Genomic DNA, 14,896 nt, shown 5'->3' with positions numbered 1-14,896 from the left:
AAGATGATGTGTATATGCATTAAATGGTGTAGATGGAACATCGTAAGCACCTTTGATCCGCATTAAAGGATCAAAAGCATTCCTTTGATGTGCCAACATTCTATTTTTTACAGTGACATATCTGATTGGTGGAACTCCCTGTTACCATGGAAATGTTCACTGCACCTGCAAACTCACCAACAGCCCTATTTCATGCTACTTTGACAAATTCTATGCTTTTCAGAATTTACATAAACACATTTTAAGTTTCTAAAATAAAAATAACTGTTAAAGAGATTATAAAACATCTATTAAGTTGTTCAAATTCAGCTTCATTAAATTAACCCATTAAGTTTCCGCATAATGCATCAGTACTAATATCAAATTCCATTGTAGGTGCTTTCTGCATATTTTTCATCATTTAACACTTAGGTAAATATATGTATCAGATCCAACTCTGTATCTGAATATTAGGACTGGGATCAGGGTAAAAAATGATATACCCCCCCCCCCCCCCTTCTCTCCTGGTTAGTAGATTTTAATCAAGTATATTTATCAATAAACAATGAAATGAAGAATACAAATGTTCCGATAAATGTGCTAGTTTACTGATATGTATATAAGCAGATTTTAAAAATTATCTGTGAAAAATCTTTCAATGAAAATGAAAATCATTATCTGTGATTACCAATGTGCCAACAAGTATCAAAGAATCAAATCAAAGTTGTTTATTAAACTTATTCAACACTGTCTGCTCGAGTTATCTTAGCTTGCTAGATGAAAATAAATAGACAGGGTTGTAACCTAGCAACACTTATTGTTTGTAAGACACCATTTTGTTTTTGATTACTCAATCTTAGGGACATCTCTCAGAGGAAAAAAAATGCTGCTAATATCCTGTCTCTGAAAATAACCTCAGGCCCCAGAGGGTTAACCGAAATACAAGTCAGGAATAACTAGAACTGCCAACAGTTATGACGGGTCCAACCCCCCCCCCCCCCCCATGCAAGTTGGCCCCAATGACCCGGGGAGCACACAAAAGTGGAACCAAACAAAACAATGGGGGGGGCAAATGTCAGGAAATATGGAGAGGTGCATTTAACAGTGGAAAGATGAACCAAGACGGCTATTTCAATATATATATTTTCTTTTTCTATTGACTATAGTTGTGTTTGTTATTAACAGAAATCAACCCGTCAACATTTCTATTCGTCATAAAGTTCCGCCGTTAAGTTTTTTAACGCCAGTTCAAAAAGAGCTGAACACGGAGGAGGATTCCTCCCTAACGGCCTCTCTGCTCTGCTCTGTGCCCCCGCTGTCCGGTAATAGTTAAAGCAGATAAAAACCTAAAGAACACTCAAAAGCTTCAAGATAAAACTTAAAAAGAAGCTTCTTCATTCACGTTCAAGAGAAGGCCTGTGAGACCTGTCAACTCCCGGTATGGGAAGCGGTATTTAACCGGTGAAGGTCTGCGGCAAGATCAGTAAGATCTGTGTCATTGGTCCTTTATTAAATCAGAGCTGTAGTTACATACTTACCCTATGCCCTGATATGCATGTGTCAAAAACCATATAATGCTAATAACTAGACATGATATGCGTCTCTATAATTAAACATTATAAAACTATAACTAGACAGGCTGGCTGGGAAAACCTGAATCCTGACTGTCTTCGTTCACATTCAAGAGAAGCCCTGTTTCCAGCCAGACTATGAATTGATTCATTAAATCCCTGTTATTAATGTGGACTCAGTCCCATATGGTCTAGCGGTTAGGATTCCTGGTTTTCACCCAGGTGGCCCGGGTTCAACTCCCGGTATGGGAATTGGTATTTAGCTGGTTAAGGTCTGCACAAAGATCTGTACGATGTCCAACATTGGTCCTAAATTAGAGCTGTAGTTACATACCCAACACGGTTAGACTTTACTGTAATTTCTACAGTTACTTACCGTAAAATACCATAACTTTCTTTTCCGGTTCATTACTGTAATATGCATTGCATTGTCGCACTGTTGCTTGCTCTGGAGGAAACTACTAGAACTGTTGGGTCCTTGTAAATTCTGGAGTGTGGTCTATCTGTAAAGTGTCTTGAGATAACTCTTGTTATGAATTGATACTATAAATAAAAATTGAAATTGAATTATGGGTAGTAACATTTAATTTACATTTATTTACTGTATTTTTTGAATTTGCTGTAGTCTGCTGTAAAACAACAGCAGTAGTGCTACTGTAGGTGAATAAAATTGTTAGTTCATGTTATAGAAGCATAGAAATAAGATGGAAAAATTAAAACATCTCTATAAAATTACACTATTTCATTTTATAGAAATATTTTACATTTTATTTATTATGCTTTTAGCAGTGAAGGTAATTTAAAAATGTGAAATGCTTTTCAGCAGTGTAAATAACTTATTGAGAGTTGTAGAGACAAACAACCTGTAATTTTCTAATGTTAAACTCAGATAAAACTGAAGTTATTGCTCTGGGGCCCAAGCACCTCCGTGACGCATTATCCAAAGAGATAGTTACTCTGGATGGCATCACCCTGGCCTCCAGCACCACTGTGAGGAATCGTTTCACCTACGTAAATGTGCAAAATAAATATTTGTATAAATATCAAATGTATTATGTTCCAGTTTAATGGGTGTTACGACAGGTATCAGCAATGCAGTTTCCATTTTAAACTTGACATGCCATAAAGTTTACTCTTCAGCAGCTAGAGACAATTCACTCAAGACACTTGCAGCAACAGATGCTTTGCCAGACATCAACAGACTGGAAATAGACTTAATGCTGATACAAAGCATAGGAATTAGCAGAAGATAGTTTTGATCCATCGACCTCTGGGTTATGGGCCCGGCACGGTTCCGCTGCGCCACTCTGCTCTGCTGTTTATGTTCAGGGGAAGGAAAATTCTGAGATTCACATTTTGAGGGACAGTTTTCGGGTTGCAAAGTTAAACATTTGGTAGACCTTGCAACTATCATTTATGTGAGCTTCCTGCTTACCTCGAAGAATCTTGAAGGAGACTACTGAAGCAATAATGAGCCAATACCTTGTTAAAAAATGTTATCAACACCCTTCACTCTTTGCAATTTTTCTCTGACATTGTTTATTTTAGAAAATTGTAACCAGCGTTAAATGAGTAGTTTTAGGTCTGTGTGAATGTGGGCCGAGTATTTACCTCGGCTGAACTTGTGAACATCTCTTTGGCATATTCCCAGTCTGATCAAGTCCAGGTGCTGGAAAATCTGTGATTCACGTTTTGAGGGAATGGGATCTGCATGTGCTTTCTTACCAGAAAGTTTCTGGAGGTCCAAATGGCATCTTTAATGGCGGCCAGGGTGAGCCACTGATTTGCAAAGTTACATGCTAGTATCTGTTTCTTTGGCCTGACGGATGGACAGACGACCCAAAAGCATAATACTTCTTGCCAAGACATAACAAGAAACAAAAAAGAGGCGGGGGGGACAGAGTTAAGCCCTGACAGAATAGAGAACTACAGACAAAAGTTATGAAATAGTACCAAGTGTGACCAGAAGAATTGGAATAAAACTAGAACTTTAAAGTACAAACCTTTCTTCAAGAAATCTTTATTGTGCTCACATTGAACCTCATTTCTGAAACGTGCATACGACCTAAAACCGGCGTAGGACGGGCGTACGCCGATTCCTACGCAAAGTTCGGCAATGTATGTGGAGTGCATAGGTCTCCACATACATTGCTTTTATTAAGATTGAAGACCAAATTGTTAGTTTTTACGAAATTTTCCCAACCATCGAAAGTGTTTTCATAGCCTCGTTGGCACAGTAGGCAGCGCGTCAGTCTCATAATCTGAAGGTCGTGAGTTCAATCCTCACACGGGGCAGGTGTTTTAAAAACACAACTGATGCTGGAAATACAGTGACTTTCAGGTGGTTGAATACTGGCAATACACATGAATGGAAGTTGTGATTCTGTGGTTATTTCTGCGATTGAGACAACAAAAGGCAATCTTTTTTTTTTTAAACGATATTTTTATTCAAGAAAGGTAACACTGTATAGGATGCATATAAATAGAATATCTTGAATTGGTTTAACATTACTTTGTCAATCAAATCCCATCCACCCACCCACAACAACCACTTACTGCCATTAAAATAATTAAGGATAATAATAATAACGATAATGAAAATAAGTACATAATAATGAGAAGAAAAAAAAGAAAAAAAGGAGAAAGAAAAGGGGGGGGGGGGCACTCAACACTCTTACATTATACATGCCTGTAGCTACACATGGTTGAAAAAAGAAAAAAGAAAAAAACACATCAGGGCCCTGTTGTCTTACGGGAGAGTATTGAGCTTATCAAAATACAAAATCAACGGGTCCCATATTTTGTGAAATTTACTAATTGAACCTCTGGTGAAGTACTTAATTTTTTCTAATTTCAAGAAAAACATTAGTTCACTGAGCCAGACAGACCCTTTAGGTGGATCAGGAGATTTCCACTGTAAAGCTATTCTTCTACGGGCTAACAAAGACGCAAAAGCAAAAGCATTCTTCTTATCAGTGGGCAACAAGATCTCATTAATCAAGACTCCAAAGATGGCCATGTCTGCAGAGGGTTTCACTTTGGTATCAAAAGCATCATTCAAAATGTTGCAGACATATGACCAAAAATCTCTTAGTTTAGAACAGGTCCAAAACATATGCGACATATCTGCTGGTGTAGAATTGCAGCGCTCACACCTATCTTGAATGTCAGAATAAATTCTTGATAGTTTGGATTTTGTGTAGTAAATTCTGTGAAAAACCTTGAACTGTATCAAGCTAAGACGGGCACAGGATGAAGTGCCATTTACTCTAGTCTGAGCGCAGTCCCAGACTGCATCAGTGATGTCCCTCCCTAACAAAAGGCAATCTTTAAGGGTGCTAGCACACCAATGACTCATCACAGTATAAAAAAACGCAGATGTGCCTTCATTAACAATGTTGTGTTATCTCATAGGTACAGGAAGCCACACGTCTCCATGAATGTATTTCTTAACATTTATTTTCAGTCTGAGTTACAAGATTTGCAGTGAACGTTGTATTGTCCAGCAGAAAGGCAACAGGTGTGTTACTTTTTGACTATGATTTATATTGTAGCAGTGCAATCATTTTGCCCAGGTTTGACTTCCAGCCACCACAGTTGCATTTACAGGTTTTGAAGCCATATACAACATTAACATTACATGTTTTACCCAGGTTTCTTCTTTTATTCAGTGATATTTCAATTTCCTTGCGGGAGTCATCCCAAAAGGATTAATAAAGATAAGTCTATGTCTATCTCGAAAAAAGTAAAAAAAATCCGAAAATCTAACCCTCAGTGGTAGAGTGCATGCTTTACATGTATGAGGACCTGGCATCTCCAGCAGGTATTATGGTAGAGTCTTTGAAAGAGCTGCAACAGATATTACCTCCTGTGGTAATCTGACTGGTAGGGTTATAGAACGTAGTGGTAGACTAAGACCTCCTGTGACACAAACTAAGAGGTATGCTCTCTCTTTTATACCTCAGACTATCAGACAGCAAAACAAGCACTTTAAATGTGCTGTATTTATATAGCGCTTTTCCAGTCTTAACAACTGCTCAAAGCGCTTTTACATCTACAGGACCATTCACACAGTCATACACTGTGGCCGGGGCTGCCTACTGATAAACATTCATACACATTCACACTCCGATGCGCGGCACCGGGGGCAGGTTTTTCTTTCTACATTCAGTGTTTTGCCCAAGGACACTTCGACAATGACTGCAGGGGCGGGGATCGAACCACCAACCTTCCTATTGGCAGGCAACCGCTCTACCACTGAGCCACAGCCTCCCCATACACTTTTTACAGTTTCTATTTTACCATATTTATGTACTTGCACTGTAGTATATTTGTTGTATTATACTCTGTTTTTTATGGGTGTTACGGCGGGTATGAGCACTGTAGTTTCCATTTTTATGGACGAAATAAACTTGACATGCCATTAAGTTTACTCTACAGCAGGTGGAGACATTTCACGTCAGACACTTGCAGCAACAGACACTTTGTTAGACATCAACAGACTGGAAATAGACTTAAGTTGGCCAGTAATTGTTGCTTTTTCATCTTTGTTGTTATTTTTGTTTGCCTTTAATGTCACACATGTGGATATTATGAAATAAACTGCATAGAAAACCTTTCTAGCAAGTTTAAAGGTTCCATGGTGTAATGGTTAGCACTCTGGACTCTGAATCCAGCGATCTGAGTTCAAATCTCAGTGGAACCTAGTTTTTAAGCCACAGCACAGGTGAAAAAGATCAACCTTTCAACTTTCCAAATCTAGTTTAAAGTGAGCTTACAGGTTTAATGTCCTTGGCCATTTAGACTGTAAACAGTACATTAGTGGAGGCATGTTGAGGAGTCACCTGGTTGTTAATGTAATTAAAGGAGCTCCAAATTTGACAGTATTGACTGGAAGTGATAGGCTTTGAGTTATATGGGGGATACACACTTTGCATTCAGTCTCGTAATCACTATAAAAATTAGGGATCACTGAAATTTGAACTTGTGTTGCTGCAGTCAGAGTATACAGTGCTCATCCTGAATGGACCAGTATAGTGCATCAGAACTGCTTGTTGAATGGTCTATTAGCTTTGGAAACCCCCTTTCCCCACAGCTTTCAATTGTCAGATATGGGTGGGGGAGTGGGCACTGTGTCCAACCTTTTCTGTGTAAAAAAAACACTAAAGACGTCTCTTGGATTAAAGACAAAACCTCTGCGGAGAACCTTTTACCAAATCCAGGTGCCCTTGGCATAGTTCTGATCTTTTGGGGTTTAGCATGGATCAGGAACCAACACATCTGGACTCAATGTGGGCATTGTATGACAATATTTGACACATTTAGACCATGAAGACAGTTATCAGTTTATTTCCCATCTGGCAGGTGTAATTGTGGACACAGTTGGACATTTTGAAGATAATTGCACAATATTGACCCAATTGTCAGTCTATTTCCCATCTGACAATCAGAAAGGGTGATGCAACAAGAAATTACCAGTCCAAACCATCGCGGTAAGCCTCACTGGGTGTCCAAACTAAAATGATAAGAGGCAACTTGGTAGACTCCTTACTGATGTTTAAATCTGTACTCACAATGCCCTTTTTTTAAACAACAGCCAATCACAAGTGTTACATGTGAATAATCATTGTGTGATTAATCAGGAAGCTCACATAAAAGATAGTTGCAAGGTCTACTAAATGTTTAACTTTACAACCCGTAAACTGTTGGAACCTTGGTCCTTCCTTCAAAATGTGAATTGAAGATATTCCAGTCCCTGGACATGTAAAGCAGAGCAGAGAGCGGAGCGTGCTGGCCCATAACCCAGAGGTCGATGGATCGAAACCATCCTCTGCTAATTGCTATCTAGTCTACCACTACGTTCTATAATCCTACCAGTCAGATTACCACAGGAATAATATCTGTTGCAGCTCTTTTAAAGACTCTACCATAATACCTGCTGGAGATGCCAGGTCCTCATACATGTAAAGCATGAGCTCTACCACTGAGCTACATCTCCTGAAGATTTTCAGATTTGTTTACTTTTTTCGAGATAGACATAGACTTATCTTTATTAATCCTTTTGGGATGACTCCCGCAAGGAAATTGAAATATCACTGAATAAAAGAAGAAATCTGGGTAAAACATGTAATGTTAATGTTGTAAATGGCTTCAAAACCTGTAAATGCAACTGCGATGGCTGGAAATCAAACCTGGGAAAAATGATTGCACTGCTATGGTATAAATCACAGTCGAAAAGTAACACACCTGTTGCCTTTCTGCTGGACAATACAACGTTCACTGCAAACGTGGTAACACAGACTGAAGTAATTCTGGGACATGGATGCACACAAATGGAAAGATAAAGGAGAGAGGAGCTCAGTGTGTCAAAGGAAGTCCCCCGGCAGTCTAAAACTATCACAGTGTAATTAAGAAAGACAGAGTAAAGAGAGGAGCCTGGTTGGGCTACAACTCTCCCCTGCTGGATTGAGCTGTACTGCACCGCCTTCCTCTAGTTTTATATTGTATTATGTTTACTCTTAAATGTGATGACGGTGTCTGCGTAAACTTAAGTACACAAGGTCAGACCAGACGTGAGAATTTTTGCAGCCTACGCTCACGTTCAAATTGATAAATGCCGAACTTTGGGTGGGAATCGGCGTACGCCCGTCCTACACCTGTTTTAGCACATTTCATAAATGAGGGCCCATGTCAACACAATAAAGATTTCTTGAAGAATGGTTTGTCTTTTATAGTTCTAGTTTTTTTCCAATTCTTCTGGTCACACTTACTCTCTCTGGTTGCACTATTTCACATCTTTTGTCTGTAGTTCTCTATTCTGTCAGGGCTTAACTCTATCTCCCCCACCTCTTTTTTTATTCTTGTTATGTCTTGGCAAGAAGCAATATGCTTTTGGGTCATCCGTCCATCTCTACATCCGAATCAGAAATTCTTTATTGATCCGCGAACATAAAATCTGGAAAAAAATGCTCCTTCGAGCCAGATTTGAACCAGCGACCTAAGGATTTCAATTTTATGCCTCTACAGTCCTCCGCTCTACCAACTGAGCTATCGAAGGGAGATAATGAATGCCTAAGCATTTCTGCATTTTTCTCTACAGAAAACAATTAAACTTTCACCGGAGACTAAACTTTGATTCAGTTTGCAGCCTTCAGTCTTTATTCTATATACAGAGTCTTAATTCCAGCCAAATTCCTCCCTTGCTGTAACAAGAAACTTCTACTACAGTTTGGCGTCACAAACAGGATTTCAAGGAGGAATCAGAAAGGGACTCCACCGGTGACTGATGAGGGCATGCATCCAGGGATCTGATGATCACCTGCCTCTAAACCTCGCCAAACATCTGTGAGAGAGAGAGGGTCAGAAAGCTCCCTTGATTCCACTCTGAAATCCAAACGACAAGGAAGCAATTTCAAACAGCGGGGTAAGTTAAAGTTTCAATTCTGTTGGATAAATTATTTAAATTGGACATTGAGACGGTTTGTGAGACAAATATTGACTGTGATTTAACTGAGGGATTCGGTGAAAGTTATCTTTTGTTTTGTAAAACTTTGGGTTGTGTACAAAACAGGAGAAAAGAGAAGGTTTTTTTTTTTTCAATTCTTCTGGTCACACTTGGCACTATTTCACAACTTTTGTCTGAAGTTCTCTATTCTGTCAGGGCTTAACTCTGTCTACCCAAAATCTTCTTCTTTTTTCTTGTTATGTCTTGGCAAGAAGTTATTATGCTTGTGGGTCGTCTGTCCATCTCTACATCAGAATCAGAAATACTTTATTTATCCATGAAGGGAAAAGAGGGTTCCTTCGAGCCGGATTTGAACCAGCGACCTAAGGATTTCAACTTCATACCACTACAGTCCTCCGCTCTACCAACTGAGCTATCGAAGGGCACCAACATGTATGAAAGCACTTCCTATTCTTGTGAATGTGATGACACAGGACCAAATTTTGCAAAAACATTCACAAGAACTCATAAATCAATGATGAGAAAACCATCCTCTGCTAATCTCCTTTGCTGGTGACACAATGGTAGACAATCAGAAAGGGTGATGCAACAAGAAATTATGGCCTTCAACCTGATTTCCATGGTGAGATAAATCATAATCTAACTGCTGTAATTGTTGACAGCACCGTGAAAAGTAATGTTCTTGAGGAAAATCATGTTCTGGCAGTTTATTTTGACAAATCGACATCCACTACCCTCAAGTCATGCTGTCTTTCCAGTGATGTGATTGGTAAGTGGTTGGGCTGTATACAGGTTTTAATCATATCCATCGATTTAAAGATGCTCACAAAACGCTTTACTTGCAATCGCGTTTCTCGCGCACATTCATGTCCTCTTAAATACAAAGAACTGCTAAGTTCTTTATTCCCAATATCAACTCTCGGACATTAGTTCCAAATGAAAACAATTGTTGTCAGAAGTGGGATTTGAACCCACGCCTCCAGAGGAGACTGCGACCTGAACGCAGCGCCTTAGACCGCTCGGCCATCCTGACTGATTCAACAAATTTCCAATAAGACCTGTTTAAAAGATTATGATTTAGTAAATTAAACATGTCATGATATAGTTTCTCAGTCATCCATGTCATAGTTAACAAGGGAGGTTTCTCAACTGTCAGCCCAAATATATGGGCGTTCATGGAGACATGGAAGAAAGTCACCAGGGTGGCAATGTGTTTGACAATGGCAATACATTGCACGGGATGTGAAGACAATGTGCAATACAGGCTAAATCCTATGGTGGGAATCAAGATCTACCAATGTTTCTGTCTACAATGTCCACCTGAATCCAGAAATGTCCCTGCCAGATGGGAAATAGACTGACAATTGGGTCAACATTGTGCAATTATCTTCAAAATGTCCAACTGAGTCCACAGATATACCTTCCAGATGGGAAATAAACTGATAACTGTCTTTATGGTCTAAATGTGTCAAATATTGCCGTACAATGCCCACATTGAGTCCAGATGTGTCCCTTTTGGTTCTTGATCTATGCTATTACCCCAAAAGTTCACAACTAGGCCGAGGGCAACTGGACTTGGTAAAATGTTCTCTGCAGATTTTTTGTCCCTTATACAAGAGACTTCTTTTGTTGTTGTTTTTACACAGAAAGGGTTGGACACAGTGCCCACTCCCCCACCCATATCTGACAATTGAAAGCTGTGGGGAAAGTGGGGTTCCAAAGCTAATAGACCATTCAACAAGCAATTCTGATGAACTATACTGACCCATTCAGGATGAACACTGTATACTCTGACTGCAGCAACACAAGTTCAAATTTCAGTGATACCTAATTTTTATGGTGATTACGAGACTGAATGCAAAGTGTGTATCCCCCATGTTTCTCAAAGCCTATCACTTCCAGTCAATACTGTCAAATTTGGAGCTCCTTCCGATTACATTAACGACCAGGTGACTCCTCAACATGCCCCCACCAACGTACTGTTTACAGTCTAAATGGCCAAGGACCTGTTAGCTTACTTTAAACTAGATGTGAAAAGTTGATCTTTTTCACCTATACTGTGGCTTGAAAACAGGTTCCACTGAGATTTGAACTTAGATCGCTGAATTCACAGTGCAGAGTGCTACCCATTATACCATTGAACCTTTAAAAGTGTTACAAGGGTTTGCTAGGCAGTTTCTTTCATAATATCCACATGTGTGATATTACAGTTTTTTTGGATTGCTTACACACTAAAGTTAAAAGTAGTACACTATTAGCAAAACCTTACACTCAAGAAGCAAAAGATCAGCCCATATTTGCACAACTATAAGCACATTGTCAACCTCACACTTGTTGCAAAACTCTACACACAGTGATATGCAAAACACTAAACACACTTAACATACATTACACACAAAAATCTATTATGAAGTCACTTCCTTGCAATACCAAAGCACTGACTGTCAAATTACCGCACCTTCCAACCAATTGATTCAACACAGTCATCAGGTGTGCAAACACTTGTTTGCTTAATTGGAGACACACCAATCAGGTGTGTAAGCACTATAAAAAGCAGCAGGTGAGTTCATCGGTCTTCAAGCACAATGGAAAGAGTCAGAGAAATAGTAAGACGAGGACGAGGACGAGGACGAGGACGAGGACGAGGACGAGGACGAGGACGAGGACGAGGACGAGGACGAATCAACAGAGGAGGAATCAACGGAAGAGGAAGCGATGGAGGCCATGCTGGAGGTAGAGGAAGAGGAAGACGAGAAGGTGCTCAAAGAGGACCGAATCTGACAAATGAGATCCGTGCAACACTGGTTGACCACGTTGTCAACCACGGCCTGACGCTGAGGGAGGCTGGACTGCGAGTACAGCCAAATCTAAGCCGATACACAGTGGCAAGTGTGATAAGAACATTTCGACTGGAAAATAGGTATTGTAAAAATATCATCACATCAAAAACATCTGCCCGGTTTCAGCAACTGCTTACAGTACTGTATTCTATGCACTATCAGCACTTCTGTTACCTTTTCCTGTGAAATGACTGTACTATTGTTTACTGTTTTTTTCTCTACATAGGATTGAGGGTCAGGGACGACGAGGGGGAAGGCCTCCTATGTTCACAGAACAGCGAGAGGGACATAGTAAACATGGTTTTGGCCAACAATGCTATAACCCTCAATCAGCTCCAAGCTAACATTGTCAATAACCACATCGGTTTCAACAATATCCATCAGGTCTCAACATCAACACTGGCACGCATCCTAACAAAAAACCATATTCAAATGAAGCAAATTTATCGAGTGCCTTTCGAGCGCAATTCCGAAAGGGTGAAACGACTGCGGCATGATTATGCAGAGGTATGTATTCACCTAAGCATTGTGATCTTGCATACTGTCTCATAATCTTTTACTGTACTGTAATATGTATACTAGATCTACACTGAACACAATTTTGCCTGACACTGTTCTTCAGAGAGTTTTACAAATGGATGGAGAGGAGATCCAGCATGAGTTCATCTACGTAGATGAGGCTGGGTTCAACCTGACGAGAACACTAAGGAGGGGAAGAAACATCATTGGCCACAGGGCTATAGTCAATGTCCCAGGGCAACGTGGGGGTAATAGAACACTCTGTGCAGCCATTACACAGAATGGGGTCCTCCACCGCCATGCCCATATGGGCCCTTATAACACAGCACTCATACTCACATTCTTGGACCAATTGCACAACATAACAGCAGCAGATCAAATCAATCATATGCAATACATTGTTGTCTGGGACAATGTGTCTTTCCACCGCTCTGCTCTGGTTCAGAACTGGTTTCAGCAACATCCACATTTCACCGTCCTATATCTTCCACCATACTCTCCATTTCTCAACCCTATAGAAGAGTTTTTCTCGGCATGGCGGTGGAAGGTATATGATCTCCGTCTCCAGGCTGAGGTACCCCTCATCCAAGCCATGGAGGAGGCCTGTGACCAGATGGAGGTAGCAGCAATACAAGGATGGATTCGTCATTCAAGACGTTTCTTTCCAAGGTGTCTTGCTAATGACAACATTGCCTGCGATGTTGATGAAATTCTCTGGCCAGATCCAGCTAGGCGAAGAGACAATGTCTAGTGTTTTTTACAATACGTAAAGTGACATTTTGTTACAGTATTATGAATCTCCATGTCAACATTTTGGTCGTGTTGAGAAATGAGTTTCTTCAGTCTGCAACATTGGTCTTGTGTAGCGTTTGGTGAATTTACATTATATTTGTACTTTGATGGTAGCCAACTCTAATCATAGGGAAGTAGAAGTGCTAAAAGTGTTTTAGGTTTATCAGAGCAGAGTGTAACTCGTGCAAACAGAGTATAGTAATGTGAAACGTGTGTTTCATATGGTAACAAAGTGTGGTTTTTAAACAGAAGTGTATAGTTTTTACAAGAGTGTTTAATTATGCAAAGGATCTGTAGTGTTTTGCTAGTTGGGTGTGTGGTTGTGCTAATTGTGTGTAGTGTTTTGAAAACACGGGCCCTGTTTTGAAAATCGTGCTTAAGCAATCCAAAAAAACTGTAACAACCAGGTGACTCCTCAACATGCCCCCACCAACATAAGCTTACTTTAAACTAGATGTGGAAAGTTGAAAGGTTGAATGTTTTCACCTGTGCTGTGGCTTAAAAACAGGTTCCACCGAGATTTGAACTCAGATCGCTGGATTCAGAGTCCAGAGTGCTAACCATTACACCATGGAACCTTCAAAAGAGTTTGCTAGGCAGTTTCTTTCATTATATCTACATGTGTGATATTAAAGGCACACAACAATCACAACAATTAAAATATCACGCCCCAATATATTCTCGGTTTTGAGTCCTCACCCTACTATTTTCGACATGGCCAGACGTAATCCGGCTAAGAAGCAGCACTTTTCAGGGGTGGAGATTGAAACCCTGACATCTCAGTTTAATTTGCAGTAAAGTATACACCTACATGTAAAGTGTACCCATATTTAAATAAACACACGGTAGCAAAGTTTATGCAGTTTTTTAATTTTACTCGTGTTTTTTTTCGTGAGTCAGTGTAAATATTAGTGCAAATCAGTGTTACACTGTTTTTCAGGTTGTTGTGGCCGAGTGGTTAAGGCGATGGACTTGAAATCCATGGGGTCTCCCCTCGCAGGTTCGAATCCTGCCGGCAACGAGAGGCGCTCTTTAATTGCGGTCACACATCTCATTATGACAAACGGCAGATGTGCCTTCATGGATAACACTATAATATCAAATAGTTACTGGAAGCCGCTGATGCATCTCTGAGCATTCATTTTCATTCTCAATGCACAGATGTGTTGCAGTTGATATGGCTTTGGTTCCCAGCCAGTAACTTTCTTTGAGTGACGTTACTTGCTTTATTCGTCAAGAAGTAACCAGAAAGGTTACTCTCCCAACCAGGTTTGATAAAACATTAGATCTCTGTTATATCGCACAAATAAGGGAGCATAACAATCAATCAATCTGCCTCCATGAGGATCCACAGACATAGACATGTTCCACCACCCGCAATTAAGCCTGTCTCCTCAGCTTCTAGACGCCGCTGCATCACCTCGCATTTGCGTTTGTGACAGTTTCTCACAGTTAGCAAAGCTCACATAAAGCAAATGCTTGTGGCTTAAAGATCGAGCTCCCTGGAGTGATCCAACTCTGGGATTTATCCTTCTGCAGAAGACCATAGAGGCAGCTTCTCCAATTTCTGAGTAACAGGAAAATAGCCTGATAAGCATACATGTGCAGCACGACCTCAAAAGGCCATAAAGCAAATGCTTGTGGCTTAAAGATCAAGTTGGCGCTCATAAAACATCAGCCAGGCGCAGTCTCTTTGGCGCAATAGGTCAGCGCAGTCGGCTATTAACTGA

At 40.2% G+C, this 14,896-nt stretch overlaps 8 non-coding genes across 8 annotated transcripts; 4 read left to right on the top strand and 4 right to left on the bottom strand.

Annotated features, from left to right (window-relative positions):
- The first annotated feature begins 1,730 nt into the window (after window positions 1-1,730).
- On the top strand, window positions 1,731-1,802 carry trnae-uuc (transfer RNA glutamic acid (anticodon UUC)). The gene has a single exon. It is a non-coding gene; the product is annotated as a tRNA-Glu (tRNA).
- A 1,970-nt stretch (window positions 1,803-3,772) lies between these two features.
- trnam-cau (transfer RNA methionine (anticodon CAU)) lies at window positions 3,773-3,845 on the top strand. Its single transcript has one exon. It is a non-coding gene; the product is annotated as a tRNA-Met (tRNA).
- Window positions 3,846-6,183: 2,338 nt separating this feature from the next.
- trnaq-cug (transfer RNA glutamine (anticodon CUG)) lies at window positions 6,184-6,255 on the top strand. Its single transcript has one exon. It is a non-coding gene; the product is annotated as a tRNA-Gln (tRNA).
- A 2,264-nt stretch (window positions 6,256-8,519) lies between these two features.
- On the bottom strand, window positions 8,520-8,607 carry trnay-gua (transfer RNA tyrosine (anticodon GUA)). Its single transcript is given in 2 exon segments — window positions 8,520-8,555; window positions 8,571-8,607. It is a non-coding gene; the product is annotated as a tRNA-Tyr (tRNA).
- A 742-nt stretch (window positions 8,608-9,349) lies between these two features.
- On the bottom strand, window positions 9,350-9,437 carry trnay-gua (transfer RNA tyrosine (anticodon GUA)). Its single transcript is given in 2 exon segments — window positions 9,350-9,385; window positions 9,401-9,437. It is a non-coding gene; the product is annotated as a tRNA-Tyr (tRNA).
- A 528-nt stretch (window positions 9,438-9,965) lies between these two features.
- trnal-cag (transfer RNA leucine (anticodon CAG)) lies at window positions 9,966-10,048 on the bottom strand. Its single transcript has one exon. It is a non-coding gene; the product is annotated as a tRNA-Leu (tRNA).
- A 3,624-nt stretch (window positions 10,049-13,672) lies between these two features.
- trnaq-cug (transfer RNA glutamine (anticodon CUG)) lies at window positions 13,673-13,744 on the bottom strand. Its single transcript has one exon. It is a non-coding gene; the product is annotated as a tRNA-Gln (tRNA).
- A 362-nt stretch (window positions 13,745-14,106) lies between these two features.
- Window positions 14,107-14,187, top strand: trnas-uga (transfer RNA serine (anticodon UGA)). The gene has a single exon. It is a non-coding gene; the product is annotated as a tRNA-Ser (tRNA).
- The last annotated feature ends 709 nt before the right edge of the window (window positions 14,188-14,896 follow it).

The sequence above is a fragment of the Etheostoma spectabile genome, unplaced genomic scaffold (assembly GCF_008692095.1).
Source record: "Etheostoma spectabile isolate EspeVRDwgs_2016 unplaced genomic scaffold, UIUC_Espe_1.0 scaffold00005639, whole genome shotgun sequence".
Classification (NCBI taxonomy): Eukaryota; Metazoa; Chordata; class Actinopteri; order Perciformes; family Percidae; genus Etheostoma; species Etheostoma spectabile.
This window is presented reverse-complemented; position numbering and strand designations above follow the sequence as displayed.